This window comes from Schistocerca serialis, chromosome 2 (genome assembly GCF_023864345.2).
Source record: "Schistocerca serialis cubense isolate TAMUIC-IGC-003099 chromosome 2, iqSchSeri2.2, whole genome shotgun sequence".
Lineage (NCBI taxonomy): Eukaryota > Metazoa > Arthropoda > Insecta > Orthoptera > Acrididae > Schistocerca > Schistocerca serialis.
In genome coordinates, this window is record NC_064639.1 from 574,685,105 (window position 1) to 574,691,877 (window position 6,773).

Here is a 6,773-nt window from a genome sequence, read left to right on the forward strand (position 1 = left end):
GAGTGTGCCCCTCCCCTCGGTAACCACTTACCACATGGATCATACCCCTGTCAAAGACCAGGGGCAAGACCTGTCCAATACTCCCACTCACCACATCTTACTCCAGTCCCATCACCGTCTTATTCTATCCTATCAGAGGCAAGGCCACCTGTGAAAGTTGTCATCTCATATACAAGTTCTGCTGCAATTTCTATACAGCATTTTATGTGGGGATGACCACCAACCAGCTGTCCACCAGACTGAATCACCATCACCAAACTGTAGCAGAGAGCAGAGCAAACCATTGAGTTTCAGAAGAGTTTGCTGATCACAACATGTTGAGTTCCAGTGGCTGCCCCACAATGCATATAATCTGGATCCTTACACCTCAACACCAGCTTCTCCATATAGAGGGAAGTCATCCTTGCAACACATCCTTCAATCTTGTCATCTTTTTGGCTCAACCTCCACTAGTCTAGGGGCACCATCTTTTACAAGTCGGTGCAGATTTTATCATATACAGATGACGTAGACATCATAGCACAGACAGTACCAGCACTGAAAGAAACTTTTACAGCCTTAAATCCAGCAACTAAGAAGATGGGTCTTATGATAAATGAAGATAAAACTAAATACATGGCCTGTGGGAAAGTATATCAACCCAACATGCCGTCAACTTTCAGTGTGAATGGATACACATTTGAAAGAGTTGATAGCTTTCAGTATCTTGGTTCCACAGTCACTTGTTTTAATGACATCTCAACTGAAATTAAGATTAGGCTGATATCAGCAAATAAGGCATATTTTGCCTCGAGTAATTTATTCTGGTCAAGGCTCCTCAGTCGCCCAACAAAATTCACTATTTATAAAACCCTTGTTAGACCAGTTCTCACTTATGCTTCGGAAACATGGCCCTTGACGGAAACCAATGCAAGGCTACTCGATGGATTTGAGAGGAAAGTTTTGAGGAGAATAATTGGCCCTGTGTATGAGAGAGAACAATGGAGGAAAAGGTGCAATGCAGAATTGTACACTATACATGCCGATGCTCCTGTAACAAAATCATATGATCAGGAAGGATAAGATGGGCAGGTCATGTGGCAAGAATGGAGGAGTCTGAGTTGGTAAAAAAAAACTCTTTGATAATCCAGGAAGACAAAGAGGGCAAGGTCGACCTTGAGCAAGAGGGCTGGATGGAGTGGAAGAAGACCTATGGAAGCTTGGATGCAGAAACTGGAGGAGGGTAGCATGTGACCATGATGGATGGTGGAAGCTCATTGGGAAGGCCAAGATTCATCCTGGACTGTAGCGCCACAGAAGAAAGAATGAGAATGTGTGACTGTAATCCTCACAATCTGTATATCAAATCTCTCCACTCAGGAATAGCAAGTTGTGTTATGCATTATCACCACATGGAATAATCAACTTGTTGAGGGTGAATGTGGCCACAACTTCACATTAAATGTGGATTGTTATGCCGATATATTGATAATATTTTTTCAGCCTACACTTTATGACTACACCTTTAAGCTGTCAGGTTTTCAAATCTCATCCAGTGCAGTCCCTAATGATCACTCTTTCCTTCTGATACCATCCGATAAGTCTCCCTTGACCCAGAGTTCTGGGTGACTTTTCCGAACTCTGCCCCCTTTCCTAAACCACACCATTCCTTTTAAGTCACCCCTCTCCCTTCCTTTTCAACCCTTGTAACAGAAGAAGGAGCCACTGGCTCTGGAAGTTAGCATACTGTAACACCTTTTATATGTGTGATCTCCTGGTGCCACTTGGTAAATAGATTTTTTTAGCTATCCTGTTACATGATCATATAAAATTAATTGTTGGTAAGGCAGATGCCAGGTTGAGATTCATTGGGAGAGTCCTTAGAAAATGTAGTCCATCAACAAAGAAAGTGGCTTACAAAACACTTGTTCGGCCTATACTTGAGTATTGCTCATCAGTGTGGGATCCGTTCCAGGTCCGGTTGACAGAGGAGATAGAGAAAATCCAAAGAAGAGCGGCGCGTTTCGTCACAGGGTTATTTGGTAAGCGTGATAGCGTTACGGAGATGTTTAGCAAACTCAAGTGGCAGACTCTTCAAGAGAGGCGCTCTGCATCACGGTGTAGCTGGCTGTCCAGGTTTCGAGAGGGAGCGTTTCTGGATGAGGTATCGAATATATTGCTTCCCCCTACTTATACCTCCCAAGGGGGACACGAATGTAAAATTAGAGAGATTCGAGCATGCACGGAGGCTTTCCAGCAGTCGTTCTTCCCGCGAACCATACGCGAGTGGAACATGAAAGGGAGGTAATGACAGTGGCACATAAAGTGCCCTGCCCCACACACCGTTGGGTGGTTTGCGGAGTATAAATGTAGATGTAGATGTACATTATATAGTCAAAAATTAGGAAATACAAAAGAATAAAATAAGAAAAAAATAACAGAACCTTGGCAAATGAAGGTTATGCAGACATAGTTAAAAGAAGCAGTTATTTAACAAAGGTACTCATGCAGACAGCAAAAGATGTTGCAGGTATGAAGAGAGCAAAGTGAAAGAAAATCTCAAATGCAATGAAGCAGTTACTTAAGGTAAGACAAGAGTTACGAGTAAATAATAATAGGGACATGAGAGTATATTCCAAACTAAACAAAACTATTTGGAAATATCTCTGAGAGAAAGTGTGAAGGTACAATGAAAATTGTGCAAGAGAAATAATTGAGAACAATAAGAGTACAGGGAAAACCCAAATGGACATTTTGGTTGGGGAGAGATCATAATTCTTGAGTTAAAATGGCAGGGGGCATAATAACTAACAACAGAGAGAAAATCATACAAACATTAATAGATTTCATTAAATGTGTGTATAGCTTGAAAAATATAGTTACAGTACTAATAAAAATAAGAACATTTGGGCAAAAATGCTGTAAAGCCAGAAGGATGGTCAGTGGTAAGACACAGGACTTATATTGAGGGGAAGCAGGATTCAAAACTTTGTCTGAACACCCAGCTTTAGGTTTTCCTTTCCTGCTTTGCCACAATCGTAGCTTGTGTTTCATCTCTCATTATCGTATCATTGACGGAAAATCAAGCCCTAATCTTTCTTATGTCCTTCTTTACTTGCATCCTCCCTTTCTTCCTGTAGTTCTCTGCTTCATGAAAAAAGACTGAGACAGGAGATGAAAACTGAGATTTATCAAGTTCCCACCACATAGACAAAGCACTGGATTTTAATCAAACAAAACAACCATATAGCTTTAGAAGTGTAGCTCAGTGGTCATTTCCAAGTCATGAACAAAGTTAAGGAATGGAGCAGTGAGTGTAGAGTACCACAGATTTTCATAATGATTCTCACTCATTTTCAACAAATTCTGTAGTATCAGCTCTTCAGAAAACATGACACTGATTCAGTCTATTTTACGAAGGTTGAATGAAAAGTAATGCCTCCACCCATTGGGTTTGGATGGGAACCAAATAATCCTTAGAATGTGATCTTTAGTTACTAATATTCACTTTTCCACATAATCACCAGCCAATTGGATACATTTCTGCCAACAATTAACAAGTTTTCTGAGGCCGTCACGGAAGAAGTCGACACTCTGTTTCCGCAACCACAATTTCATAGTTCTCTCAACCTCTTCATCAGAAGTGTAATGATGTCCCTGCAGATCATCTTTAATTATTCGGAACAGATGGAAGACAGTCGGTGCTAAATCTCAACTGTATGGAGGATGCTGTACAGTGGTGAGATTCGGTCTCTGAAGTTCTGCTGTGGTGGCACGTGAAGTGTTTGGTTTGGAATTGTCATGCTGCAGTAAAACATTTCCCTTTACCTTTCGGACCCTTGTTAGCTGTCGTCTCAGAGTTTGCAGCGTTGTGATGTAATGCTCTGAGTTTATTGTTGTTCCACGATCAAGGAAATCAACGTTGATAACACCATCTGCGTCCCAGAACACTGTGGCCATGATTTTTCCAGCTGAGGACTGCATCTTGAATTTCTTTTTCTGCGGCAAGTCTTTGTGTTGATATTCCATAGACTGACGTTTCATCTCTGGGTCGTAATGGCGTTCCCACATTTCGTCTCCTGTCACAATTGAACGGAGAAAGGCGTCACCTTCATTCCTGTAACGTGAGAGGAGTTCGTGGCAAATTTCAAGTCTGTGTACTTTCATTTCAGGAGTCAGCATCCGGGGTACCCATAGTGCACAGATCTTCCGTTAGCCAAGCAAAGTAATAATGTGACCCACACATTCTCGTGAAATGCCGATTGTGCTTGCAATCTCTCTCTGAGTGATACGGCGATTGTCCTGAATCAGTCTGTCAATGTTTTGCTTGTGAAACTCAGTGGTTGCTGTCACAGGCCGTCCAACTCTTTGTTTGTCATGCTGGTCATATGTTCCTGCCGTAACATCCTTAAACTTACTCTCCCAACGACGCATGGTACTCACATCAACACAAACACCATAAATTGCTTTCATTCTCTGATGAATTTCCTTTGGGACAACACCTTCTGCTGTCAAGAATTCAATGACTGCATGTTGTTTAAATCACATTGACTGACTGACTGCGCAGGGTTCCATACTTTACACTGTAACAACACAACCGTTCAATGCTAAGGCTTCTCGCCAACTGGAGCTGTAGAGAAGAGGCTACGGAATAAGCCAGTACCTGCCGCATACCAATGCTGCCAACTGTTGAAGAGTTATGAAGGTGGAGGCATTACTTTTCAGTCAACCCTTGTAGTATACTGATGGGGCAACAGCCTTGTCACATTGGTAACACCAGCTCCCGATAGATCACCAAAGTTACGTTCTGTCACGCTTGACTAGCACTTAAATGGATGACCATCAAGGTCTGCTGAGCAGTGTTGGCAAGCGACAAGTGCTCAGCCCTTGTGAGGCTAGTTGAGGAGCTACTTGATCAAGAAGTAGTGGCTCTGGTCACAGAAGTTGATGACGACCAGGAAAACATTGTGCTGACCATGTGCCCCTCCATATTCGCATCCTGTGACTCTTATCAGCTGAGGGTGACATGGTAGCCACTCAGTATCATTGCCCTTCCCAGGCGTGTTTGAACGGAATTTAGTTTAGTATACCGATGAATATATATGTCATTGTGATTGTCTCCCATTAGCTAACAGGACTGTGGCAATGGAACACAACTGGACCACTGTTGTTTTGCTGCTGACATTTTCTGTTTTGCTTTTTCTGTAGATAAACTTCTACAACTTATACAGAAATGCTCTTTCTCTTTAAAATAATAAATGTCATTGACCCTAAAGTGTGCTATCATTCAGAAAGCATACAATTTTTTGATGAAAGCCTTCTCCATTCTGAATCAAGAGCAGCCTATATTTTAACAGTGAACCTGAACTGAATACATATGTATAAGATAAATTTCAGTTCTGCAATCAAGCCACATAGTAACTGCCATATGTGTAAAGAATTGCACAAAGAATGTACTGCAATGTGTCGCAAATCATTTTTATTTTTCATTATGTATTTTAAATGCGAACATTTTTAGGTTAGGCTTTACCGTGACTGTTACTGACATTAAATGAAACAACAAGTTCACTGTTACCAGTCACCGTTTTATTTATTTCCATGACGCGTTTCAAAGGTTTAAACCTCCATCATCGGGTGGATTTACATTAGTAAGTATTACATTTGTGTGTGTGCTGTGTTACGATTTTTTGGAGGAACTTGTGGCACTGCCTTCAGTGATCACAGGTTCCTTTTGCTATCGTAACACATCACATGTATACTGCCACATCAAATGTGGCAGTATACATGTGATGTGTTACGATAGCAAAAGGAACCTGTGATCACTGAAGGCAGTGCCACAAGTTCCTCCAAAAAATCGTAACACAGCACACACACAAATGTAAAACTTACTAATGTAAATCCACCCGATGATGGAGGTTTAAACCTTTGAAACGCGTCGTGGAAATAAATAAAACGGTGACTGGTAACAGTGAACTTGTTGTTTCATTTAATTTCATTATGTATGCTTCAGAAATAAGAGTTCACATTTGTCAGCTAGTATCAGATGTCTTTAAAAGTTGTGTCTAATGACTATGCATAAAGTGAAAAATCTTAAACTTGGAAAAAAAATAAATAAAAAATGATTCAGTCAGTTTGCAGTACAAAATATATATTTTTTATCTGCATCTGTATTTACAAGACTGCTCTACAATTCACACTCAATTGCCTGGCAGAGGGTTCTTTGAACCACCTTCAGATTATTTCTCTACTGTTCAACTCTAAAGAGTGCATGGGGAAAATGAACACTCAGATCTTTCTGTATCATCTCTGTTTTGTCTTATTTTATTATGGAGATCATTTCTCCCTTTGTAGGTTGGCAACAGTAAAATATTTTCACATTCAGAGGAGAAACTTGGTGATTGAAATTTTGTGAAAAGATCTGCCTCAGTGAAAACCACATTTGTTTTAATGATAGTCACCCCAGCTCACATATCATATCCATGACACATTCTTGTCTATTTTTTGATAATACAAAACGAACTGCCCTCCTTTGAACTTTTTCCATGTCCTTCATCAATCCTATCTGGTAAGTATCCCATACCACACAGCAATACTCTGGCAGAGGACAGGTATATTGTAGGCAGTCTCTTTAGTGGATTCATTGCATCTTCTAAAAGTCAATCTTTGATTTTCCCTTCCCGCAATATTACCTATGGGATCGTCCAATTTAAGCTGTCTGTAATTGTTATGACTAGGTGTTTAGTTGAACTGATAGCCTAGGTTTGCGTGATTTATCATATAACAGAAATTTAACT